General features: G+C 39.1%; 2 protein-coding genes across 9 annotated transcripts in view; one reads left to right on the top strand and one right to left on the bottom strand.

Moving 5' to 3' along the window:
* Positions 1-206, top strand: part of GTDC1 (glycosyltransferase like domain containing 1) — a 281,241-nt gene extending 281,035 nt beyond the window's left edge. For 3 of the 6 annotated variants that reach the window (XM_079311029.1, XM_079311035.1, XM_079311036.1), the window contains one exon: positions 1-195. This exon is cut by the window's left edge and continues 943 nt beyond it. The gene's annotated coding sequence lies outside the window, so the exon portion shown is untranslated. The other 3 variants (XM_079311030.1, XM_079311040.1, XM_079311037.1) reach the window with 3 other exon arrangements.
* ARHGAP15 (Rho GTPase activating protein 15) overlaps positions 1-11,354 on the bottom strand; it is a 321,355-nt gene that overhangs the window by 33,438 nt on the left and 276,563 nt on the right. The gene's annotated exons all lie outside the window — the stretch shown is intronic.

Genomic DNA, 11,354 nt, shown 5'->3' with positions numbered 1-11,354 from the left:
ATTCATTTCTCCAAAGTCTTAAAATTAGCTTCTTTCTGCCATTGTGTATTAATGTTCTTCTTCAGGAATGCAGCATATTAAAGAACTGAACAGAATTAGTAATAAATTTGTTAATTACAAATTTAAGCAACACAACTGTGTTGTTTTCCCAATATGTTTTTTTTCAAAAGCAGAATTGCTAATGCATTTTAATCATTTATGTATAAACATTTGAGGATAAAATATTCTGAAGTTTATCAATTTCAAGAGCTGTTTATTTGCTGGCAAAATAGGGCATGTTATACAACATATATCTTATCATTTTTGCTCATCAAATCCCCATTTGCTGAATGCAAATTTCCCTGGTCTAAGTGCTCTTGCACCTCAATTTAAATGAATAATAGGATAGACTCTATTAAAATCGGTTTAAGGTTGCCATGGGTGACATATCAGTAGGGTTAAAATGAGAAAAAAGGTCACAGAGGCAGTCCTTACAACCTGTTTTTTTTATTATTATTATAATGAAGCATATGTAAGTATCTATGTAGGTTTAAATGACAACATATTGATATTGTAGACAATACTTAGTTTGGAGGTCTTTTTTATTTTCTGGGGTTTTTTTTTTTTTTTTTTTTTTTTTTTTAACAGCACAGCACACACCAAATAAATGTGAAATTATAGTGTCATCAATAACTCCGGGAATGGATTCAGTTGCACTGAAAATTAGAGAGTAAAGCCTCAGTGCAATAACACTGTAGACTGACAGATTGTGGATTTGTAGAAATAACAGAGAACTCAGAAAAAGCCTGTACTTTTGCTGTGGCAAATCCTTCATTTCAAGGAACCAGCAAGGTACTGTAATCATATTAACAAAGCAGCCAGAAACTATACCCAAACACCTCATTTAAGAAGAATTTGGAGTCTTCAGCTAACCTGATTTATGGGATTATGCATGCAGTTATTTGATAAGTATTGAAAATACTACCACTTCACACTGAAGCCTTCCTTGATCTATCTTTTTGTGTCTGTGTCATAGTCTTATCCTGTTTAAAGCTTAAAAAATACCGCTTCTGACCGTTCTAAAGACTTAGAGAATAAAGTAAAATCACAAGTTTCCTGATTTTTTTTTTTGATCCTTTAAAAGTCAAATTTATTTATTTTAGCAGTCTCCTTATTATTCACTTTTTTTTTTTTTTTAAATATTATGCATGATTTTTTTTCTTGGTTCTCACAGAGTCAGATTTTTGGTAGGAGGAAGGACTATATTTCCTGTTCTTTTTTTTTTTTTTTTTTTTTTTTTAACCTACAATAAGATGAAAAATCTCCTTATTTGCTAAGGTTACAGTGTTGGTTTAATTTTCATAGGAGCAGTGGAATATTTTGAAGTGAGTAACATTTACCAAGTCATTAGTTTTATGCAAACTAGGGAGGAAGATGAAAGAAAAAAAATTATCAATTATTTATAGATTGTTAAAATGTATCATCGTGCAGTGCTACTGTATAGAAATGACAATTAGCCAAACTTACCTTCTATAATTAATAATGCATATATTATGCTCTTTGGGCAACTAATCACCAGTCCTACAAATTTGTTTGACACCGATGAAGATACCTAGGCACATGCACGGGTTAAAACGAGGAAGGCAGAACAATGTTCTCCCATTAAGGAATGGCCAGCTGGAACAGACTCTCAGCTATTTCATCTCTCCTTAAACTCACTCCGCACTTCCAGTTGACAAAATGGTGGTGGGGTCTACCCAAGAGCTTGACAACCTGATTGGCACATGCGAAATTAAAATCCAAAGGCTCCTAACGGGAAAGGTCTCCCAAACTGGCGGTTTGACTGATACACTGAAAGGCAACCCACCGCATTTATCACCCTCTGCCTCGGCTCGAAAGCCTGGGGAAGGCGGCGACAGCAGCGCTCCTTCTGTCCACGCTACTGGCCAGGCAGGCGCGGATCAGCAGGCCACGCTGCGCAACCTGTTTTCCCCGGCGCTGCAGATTTGGAAGCGGCAGGGATCGCTGGCGAGGGGCAGCGCCCCGTTCGCACCTCTCAAAACAACAGGCAGGGCTGCCACGCTCGCAGCCCCGGCGGGTGTGAAGCCACGGGCGCCTTCGCCGCGCCCCGCCGGGATGGGGACAACGTGCTCCAGTGCTCTCAGACAGGTGGCTGCTCGCCTCCAACCTGCTTTTTCTCTCCTCTGAAGGAGGGACTCTTAAACATTATTTTTCCTTTGAAACTGGAGGGTTTTATTTTTTTTTTTCTTTCTCTCTTTTCTTTTTAGCTTTGTTTTTCCCCTTCGGAAATTTGATCTCGTGATGCGGCTATTAGTGCCAGGTGTCTCGCTGAAATGTCACTCACTGCCTTCCCCCCCTTTTTTTTTTGTTTTTTTTTTGGTTTTTTTTTGTTTTTTGTTTTTTGTGGGCTCCTAAGAGCATCCTTATGGCAGTTGTGGTGGGATTCAGACACTTAGATGCTGGCAGCTCACCATGGCAGGGAGTTACCCTGATGTATCCACGTTATCCTCCAACCGCGCCAAGACGTGAGGAGCTTCTGGGACACTTTGTGCAGAGTCTCAGGTGCTCCAAGGCATATTAAATGCCACATTAGATGCATCAGAGTTCAGCAAATAGATTTACCTGATGCTGCTGAGTGTTTATTTATTTGGAGATTGTATCTGCAGGCTTGCAGCCCACCTCACCCCCTTTTGCTCTCAGGGGAGGGTCACACTCTGTCCCTGGCATTATCTGTAGGGTAAGGGACATGAGGAATGAGTGTTCACAGGCAATGTGGTCCCAGCACATCCTGACAATAATCTCTTGTTGTGGAAATATTTTGATCTACAGCTGCAGATCTTTCAATCTATAGGGTACAGCTGCTCCCATGACTGGTGGCTCCTTGGATGGAAACCAGTGCCATGCTGAAAAGCCCAGGTAAATCATCATTTTGTGCTCACTTTGCTCTGTCCCAGTGATTTCACTGCATGATTTTCAAAGGAAGATCCCCTCTGAAAAACTAAATGGTTCCCACCTTGTGTTAAGCCCTGATAAGGATTTGTTAGAAGCTTTGATCACTGTCTACCTGTTAACACACAGAATACTAAAAAGCCCTCCACGTTCACAGGGGGCAGTGCAGAATTATTTTTATTTTTTATTTGTGATAAGTATATTATCCGTAATAATATATGGACATTCTTGAATTTATAAATATCAAGGCTTCGCCAAATATTTTAACTATCCCTCCATGGCAAATTGTCTTTAAATGCTGGCAGTTTTTTTCTTTTTAACATTTACTTGTGGACCAGAAACACTTGCAGTCTATTGCCCCTGGCCTTCTGTGAGAATGTTAGTTAGCAATGCTCATAAAAACTCAATTCATCAATGTGAACATAATTTGCTATGAACAGAAAGCTCACAAAAGGGTGAATTTGTCAGATAGACAGGTGGCCTGAGATCTCTCCCTGATACTGAACGATATGAATAATAGATTCTGGTAAATGTATGCCAAGACTTGAGCTGTAAACACAGCTGCCTCCATTCCCTTCCAGAATAACAGCTTCGAGAACGAAAGCACAGGAACCACAGTTCCACCTGAGGACTAAGCCTGTGCATGCACACACACACACAAACACACACACACTCACACACACACACACACAAATGCAATGTACTTGCAGGCTCACAAAGAAAACAACCCCAGAAAAAGGACAGAGGCCTTTCCAGCTCCTTTCGCAGACCCTTGCTCTGAGAGGATTTTAACATGTGTGGAGAGCAGAAGGAGGGAATAATAGCAAACATTTAAAATATATTTTAAAATATCTGCAGTCACAGAAATAAATCTTTCTCTGATCCAAGGGCACAGCACACAAAAAAAAAAAACCCCAGAAAAAAACAAACCCTCAGCTGGCTTTTGTAGGTAAAGGATACAGACATAAGATGGGGAAAAAAAGCATCATAATGTCACTGCTGAATATGTATAAAATAAAATTGTAGGGCCTTTTTCATATGATACTACTTTCAAAAATTAGCTAACTGTAATGATCCTTGCTAGACATGCACAATGTTGGAGATTTTTTGTTGCAGGTTATTGGTTATTTGTTTCTACTGTGTTCAGTTTTCACTGGGTTTTTTTAAGGCTTAAATCATTAATTACTGCCCATGGGCTGGGAAAGAAAGATATTATATGTGCAAAAATGACCTTTCAGCTTTTGCAATGAACAGCTTTCTGCTGGATGTTTGCCCAACATAACTTCAGAGCAGGCTGAAGGCTGTTCCAGGCAAACCCAACAACTGATGGTGCAAAAGGGTTTCTGTAATGTTTGGACACCAGTGGGAAGGACCTAATCCCAGGTCAGGCCTTTCTGGCAGTATCACATAGGTGGGAGGAAAAGAACCATGGGACAATGACTTTATGTCAGTAAAAATCCCCAAACAAGTCTTAAAATGGACTCATTTAGGGCCAACCACATTCATATTGAGAGCATCTGAATCAGTTGACTTTAAAGGGCAGAAATGGAATGTACTGCAGGAGAGAATGATTGGCTGAGATGCTTGTTTTGGGCTATCAAACTCTTAATTTTGCAGTTTTAGCTGAGGGCTCTCTGCTCTAGTCTTTGCAGGGTTTAATATATTTTCCCCTTATAGGTATAAAACAAAGGACTTTTCCCACACTAGCATGCCTTATTTTGGGGATCAGTCAGGCTCTTTATTTGATCCCTCTCTGGCAGTGTTATAGCCCAGGAAATGAACTGGGAATTGTATCATCTGAAGTTCATACATGTTTGTTAATATTTGTTATTTAGGGAGGATGCTTCTCTGTAATGAGTTGGCGAAGGTGAGAGACACGCACGCAGAACCAGATCCTAAAGCTCCCAAAATGTGACCGCATATGAGATATTAAAGGCAAAATGGAAGTTCTGAACAAATGAAATCACTGTCAGAATAATAAAAGAGAAATGAGCTATGATCTAATCTGTTTTCTAGCAGTGTCACAGAGGAGCTATAATAAAAGCTATTTGCAAAGTTCAGAATCATTTCCCGTGCAAAGCCATTCACACACTCTGCGAGTCTGGACAAATGGAGGGGGTCTTGGCTCTGCCAAAAAAAATGGTGTGCAGATAGTTCACTATTAGTTTTAACTTTGTGCACCTAAATTGCTCAGTTGGCTGCATTTTAAGCTCCCTCTTTCTCTGAGATGGCACACGAACTTGTGCACCTGGATTTCTCCCTCTATTTTTGGGTGCCTCCTCTTCACACCTTTCCAATTACAATCTGCAAGTGTAAAGGACAAACAGAAAAAAGGAAAAAGCCATAGCACTGGATGCTTATCTAACCTGATTTTGCACCATGCATGGTTTAAATGGGAGCACAGCAAAAGATGTGCTGTGTCCTCATTGGAAGTTCTCACTCTGCTCTTCTCCTTGGAGTGAAATCCCACTTCCCATGTTTCTCTGTGGCATCCTCTGTACAAGCAGTGTGAAGAAGAGACAGACAAAAAGGGTGCAAGGTAGGATGAATGAGTCAATAAATGCCTGTTTCACCCCAGATCTTCACAATGAAGTGATAAAATATTGATGGTGGTGTACCCAGAGTCTTGTACAGAGCTAATGGGGGCCCTGCTCTGTAGGCTCCTCCCTTTAAAGCAAATAAAAGAATTAGTGACAGAATGATTTTCTTCATGTTACCTGCTTGCATTTTAAAGGGGCATAGTTGGACATCTGAAAATGGGAACTGAATCAAAGGGAAGAGAACATGGAGCAGAGCTGAGCTGATCTTGGTCTAGGCTGTGGAAAAAAGTATGAACAGGTGGAAAAGGAGTATCCTCCACTGATTTCTGCAGAATTGGAATAACAGCAGCCAATATCTATATGGAAATAGATAAACTAAACTAAATAAATTGTAACTAAATTGCAATTCAGTGCATTTTGTTACAGGTAGATTAAGGCATGGCAGAGGGAGAAAAAAAAGATAAATCACTATTTCTCTATGACAGCCATCATTCCAAACAAAATGCAGTGGAGGTTTAAGAGCAGCATGGATCTCTTCTGTATCTGCAAAAAGTCCCCAAAGGGACTGGTGACCCAGAGATCTGCTCACATGGAAAGAAATTAATGAATGAACATCAAGGGAAAGGGCAGCAACAGCAGAAAACTGTGGGACCTCTCTGGCTCCCTGGCAGTGTGGCTGGGAGGTTTCTGAACATTTTGGAATGTGTTCTTTATAAGTTATCTCTGGTCCAGGATGGTTTCTGCTGCAAATGAGTTTTGATATGGTCATTCAATGTGAAAACCTGCTGATGAACATTAAGGAATCATCTCCTAGACTTCACATGCTGGGCACTGTCCTCTCCTAGAGGGACCCTTTCACAAAAAAACTGCTTTTGCTGCTTAGCAAAAGCAAAAAATCCACCAAGGATTCATGTACACAACCATCAAGCAACTCTGAAAACCCAAATCTCTTATTTGATTTGGTTGTCTTTGCACAAGTCTCTCTGAACCTCCCAATTTCCTTTGAACCCATCTTCCTTATCTCCCTTTCTCCTTTGCTTGTCTTTATCTCTTTATTTTGTCTTTATTTCCCTTAAATATATCTTATACTCCAAAGCACAAAAAAAAAAAAAAAGGTAATTTGTGGAGTGAACATCTTATTAAACAGCAATTAATATATTACCTGGCATACAGATAAAGTAAAAAAAAATCTTAATTTTTTAAAATTTATAGGATATGGGAATTACTGTACATGGAGATAAAATAATTCTCCTGCTGGCTGCAAAAGCACCACCAAGCAGCCAGTGTGAGTCACCAACAAAAGCCACAGAAGTCAAATAAACATATGATGCATTGCTTCTATGTGGGAAAGCCTAATGTGTGGAGAAGACAAACACTGAGGTCTCTGTATGGTGGAAGACAACATTGCTGATGACTGAGTAACTGAAAAGTGGACCTGACCCAGGAATTAAACTTCACAGGGTAATTTTGGAGATTTCTGATGTGTTGAAGGTGAAAATTCAATGGGCATTTTAAAAGTAGGATGTGTAATCCAACCCTGCCACCCACCCTATTATAATGGTGGTATTATTTGGCTATACATAAAAAAATCTTAATATAATATATATTACATAGTACATAATGAATTACATATATAAGTATATATTATACATACATATATATATATGATATAAAATACAGGCAACTTCTATGTCATTTTTTCAAGAGTTCCAGTTTCTAGGTGAGTTCTGATAGAGCTCAAGATCAGGCTGCTGGAAAATACATGAGACTACCTATGCAACTAAACAGGCCTAATCTGCAAACATAAAATTTGGTATTATTGAAACAGAATATGAGATTACAGAAGTCACAATAAAGGTGCATGGCTCTGCAAGTCAAATATGACCTTAGAGCCACAGGTTGACTCTCACATTGAGAGGAGAGTTTTGGTAACTTAAAGTTATCCCCCTGATCCTTCTGAATTTATGGCTTGGAGTCAGCTCAGTGGACCTCAGCTTTTTGTCCATAAACCCACAAGATGGACGTGCCACAATGCCCACAAATATGCATTAGAGTATTAATAAAAGCCATTAAAAAAAAAAAAAAAAAAGGTGTATATACACCCATATTTTTAATTTGAAACAGGAAATCCTAGGGAATTCAAAATTGCAACGTGCATCTAAGGCAAAACAACGCACAAATTCAAAATCTGGTGTGGTGAATGAATTAAAGAGATAAAAAAGACCAGCCTCCCTCCCAAGGATATATAACCAACCTGCTGGAAAACACACTTTGATTGCATCTGGAGCAGAGGCAGGCTGGGGCACCAGGGGAGCTCTGGACAGGCTGCAGCTCCTCCTGACACGCCATGGAGGGCTCAGGGCAGCCTGGAGCCCCTGCAAAGAGCTTCCCTGCACTATTCCTGCAGCACAAACTCTTCAAGGGGACACCTCCTTGAAGGAGATCACCTTACCCTTGTCTGATTGTTTTTGATTTTTTTTTTTTCTTTTTAAATGGAAAATTTTTATGTGTTATGCATAAACATTCACAGGAGCACACATATAATAGCCTGACAAGACTGAAAGAGTTCAAGAGGAAACTTTTTCTCCACTAAATATGCAGCTTAATTCCTCATGTACATGCAAAAAGGAAAAAAAAAAAAAAAAAAAAAAATATTACTCCTTACTCCCCCACCAGTAACCAGTGGTTTGGCACTTTGGAAGAAAACTTCCCAAGTACCCCAAGCTGCTTTCTATGTTTAGTGGAGAAGCCTGAGAGCATCACTAAGTCTCTAACTCCACTTGAACTCTTGCTCTAAACATAGAGATGGCCCTTTCTTCTCTAAAACATTCTGGGCTACAAGCTGGATGTGTCAGCAATACAGCAGATGGGGAAAATGTATACAAGTATATTAATTTTGTGGCCCAGATTTATGCAGAACACATATTTCCACAGATTTTGTATAGGATTTAAAATCTTGCTTTAACCCTTACTAGATAAATGTGAAGCTTGGAAAGATCAAAAATGTTTTTAGAGTGGGGGAATTGGACAGGGAGGGCTGCTGCTGTCACTGCTTGCTTTGGTAACTAAATCAGGTAAAAAAAAATTTCTATGTGCCTCCATTTACTTGCTCTGAAATATTTATATTAATTCTAGCAGTCTCACAATGACTTTACAAAGTTTAATTAGATCATAATTAATTAGCTTCTTAAAGCTTCCTAGTTGAAAGCACAACTAGGTGAGTCAAGCTAAAAAAAAAAAAAAAAAAAAGAATTTTTTTTACTTTTAGGTTTTTTTTTGTTCTTTTCCAGGTGGATCTACTGATGTGCCTGCATGTTCACAAATATTCAGGTGAGCCTTTTTATTCCCTCAAGAAGGGCTGTCCACAGCAGGGTGGAGAAATATTTCTGAGAACATTCATACCAGATGTGTGCTCATGACCCATCCTGAAAAAAACTCTTTTCATTGTCTGCACAATGATTTGTCAATGAGTTATAACTGCTCATGAATTATTTGCTAAAGGAAAAAATAAATTCCCTGATGGCTTTACAGGATGGTCTATACACACTTTTCCAAGTGCTTTAATAATACTTTAGAAGTGAATGCAGCCACTTTGGTGCTAAGTTTTGTGTCTAGGATGGGGTGAATCAATTAATTTTTACTGTGGTTTATGGAGAAACACTAATGAGGGCAGCAATTTTTTTTTTTTTTCCTGAGGTTTACTGGGTAAAGAGACTTGTAAGTATGACTGTAATGTTATTATAAAGTAAATACTTGTAACAGTGAACATTGTATGTAAATACCAAGTACTACAAAGCTTCCTGAAGTGCTCTACAACCTGAGGCATCTTCTGTGTAAAAAACAGAGGCAAATTTCGGATGAGCACCTTTTTTTCTACTATAAATTGTTCCTGCTCATTACAGAGAGGTAGGAACAAGATTTTTAATGTTCTTTCCAAATCAAAGCATCCTGTGATTCTATGGTTCCATGATTTCTGAATTTTACCCTGAAAAATTACATTTTAAGTCAGGTTGTACACAGGTAACACTCATTGCACAAATATATTTTCTGTTTATTTTGTGTTAAATTTTTTCTTTATGTCATTATATACATTCCCACTCTATGTGCCTTTTTCAAACCACCACAGTCAGACAAGGATAAAGACTGTAAATTACCTTTTATATCTAACTCATCCTCAGAATGTTGTGAGACTTAATGACTGATACACAGTGGAAGTGACAGACAGGAAAACCCTGTCAACCCTCAGGTCCAGAAGATAAGCTAAAATATTTTCAAAGAATTCAGCATGCCTGGCATCACAAAAGTGGTTCAGTTCATTAGGTGAATAATTCCCAGTGAATTTTTAAAACAAATTCCATCCAAGTAATGCACAAAAGGAAACCAGGCTAAGCCATACATCACAATATTTCTACAGTACATTTGACAGGTTTAAGCAAAAAATATTTGTATTGACTGAAAAGCTGCATTTCTGTAGTACCTTATTCAATAACTCAGGAGAACATACAGTGTGCTATCTGCAGGATAGCTTTTTTTCCCCCTCCAGATGTCTCTTTTTCCTTCCAGAAGTTGCAGAGCATTGGACAAGCAGTAACAGATGATGAACACATGCATAACTACAAATGGGCAAGCTGATTGTTTTCAGAATTGGTATAAACATTTGCTCTTGGATTGAGATTTAGCCCATAGCAAATCTTTACATTCTCGTTATAAACCTCTGACAAAAAGAGCTTCTAATGAAAATGCTGACAGTGTGAAAACGTGGTTATGGTCAGGAAAACAAATGGATAAAAAGTGGCATTTTGTAGTTCCATATGTATACTTCATCAGGGAAGTCTTTGCTAAGTTTACACTTCAAAGCTAAAGCTTGATGATAACTGCTTCTCCTACCCTCTCTATTTAAGGCCCCCAAACCTACTTCTATTACTGCTATCTCCTGCACTAAAATTGGAAAAATAAAACCACCAGGGGCTGGGATATGAACTTTCCTGAGAGCTCAGTGAGAGAGCCAGCAGCTGGATTTTTAGCATCTCTTTTATTTTTGATTGTAGAGATAATAGTAGAGCCTAATCAGGACACGGGCTCGCTGTGGTAGGGTGTTACAGACTGAAAAAAAAAAAAAGGGGAGAAAAGCAGACACAGAGCAGAGAGCTGCACTGTGTGTCTGCATGGGGGTTATGGAAACTAAAACAGCCCAACCTTGCTGGCTGCTCCACAGCCACGGAGCAGAACGAGAGGGAGATGCTTATAAAATGTATTCTATCATCACAGCACAAGCAAAATGCAGGTTAGTAAGTGGTAATAGCATAAAAATGTGGCTTTACAAGCACGGAACATTTGTTTTTTGGGACAAGGCACTGAAATAGGTGCTGTCTGGCAGAGCACCTAAGCCTTTCCTCAACATCATCAGGGCTTCCTAGGCTTGCTAGCAGCTATGAAATAAGAGAAAAATATAAAACAAGATAGAAAATATAAGGGAATATAAAAAATATAAGACATAATATAGAAAAGGAAAGAAAAAATTGGAACCCCTAACCCAAGCTTTTAAGAACCAGGAATGTCAAACAAACTTGGGGCTGATAACCAGGAGAAAACTGGGCACAGTGGTGCAAGAGGGTCTCCTCTGCAGCCAGCAAGAGTTCCAGTGGGTGATGCAAATTAGTTGCAAAGAGACAGGGGAAATGCTCAGCATGAGGAAGGGATGCCTTTCATGGAGCCCTAGAATGGTTTGGGTTGGAAGAGCCCTTAGAGATCATCAGATCCCACCCCCCTGCCATGGGCAGGGACATAAAATAATTTTGCATGGAGCAAATTGAATTGTAGCCGAATTTCAGGAAGAACTCCTGACAGCAGGATTGCCTGTGGAAC

The sequence above is a fragment of the Erithacus rubecula genome (assembly GCF_903797595.1).
Source record: "Erithacus rubecula genome assembly, chromosome: 8".
In the NCBI taxonomy this organism is placed as follows: Eukaryota; Metazoa; Chordata; class Aves; order Passeriformes; family Muscicapidae; genus Erithacus; species Erithacus rubecula.
The sequence above is the reverse complement of the archived record's forward strand: the minus strand, read 5'-3'. Positions and strand labels throughout refer to the sequence as shown.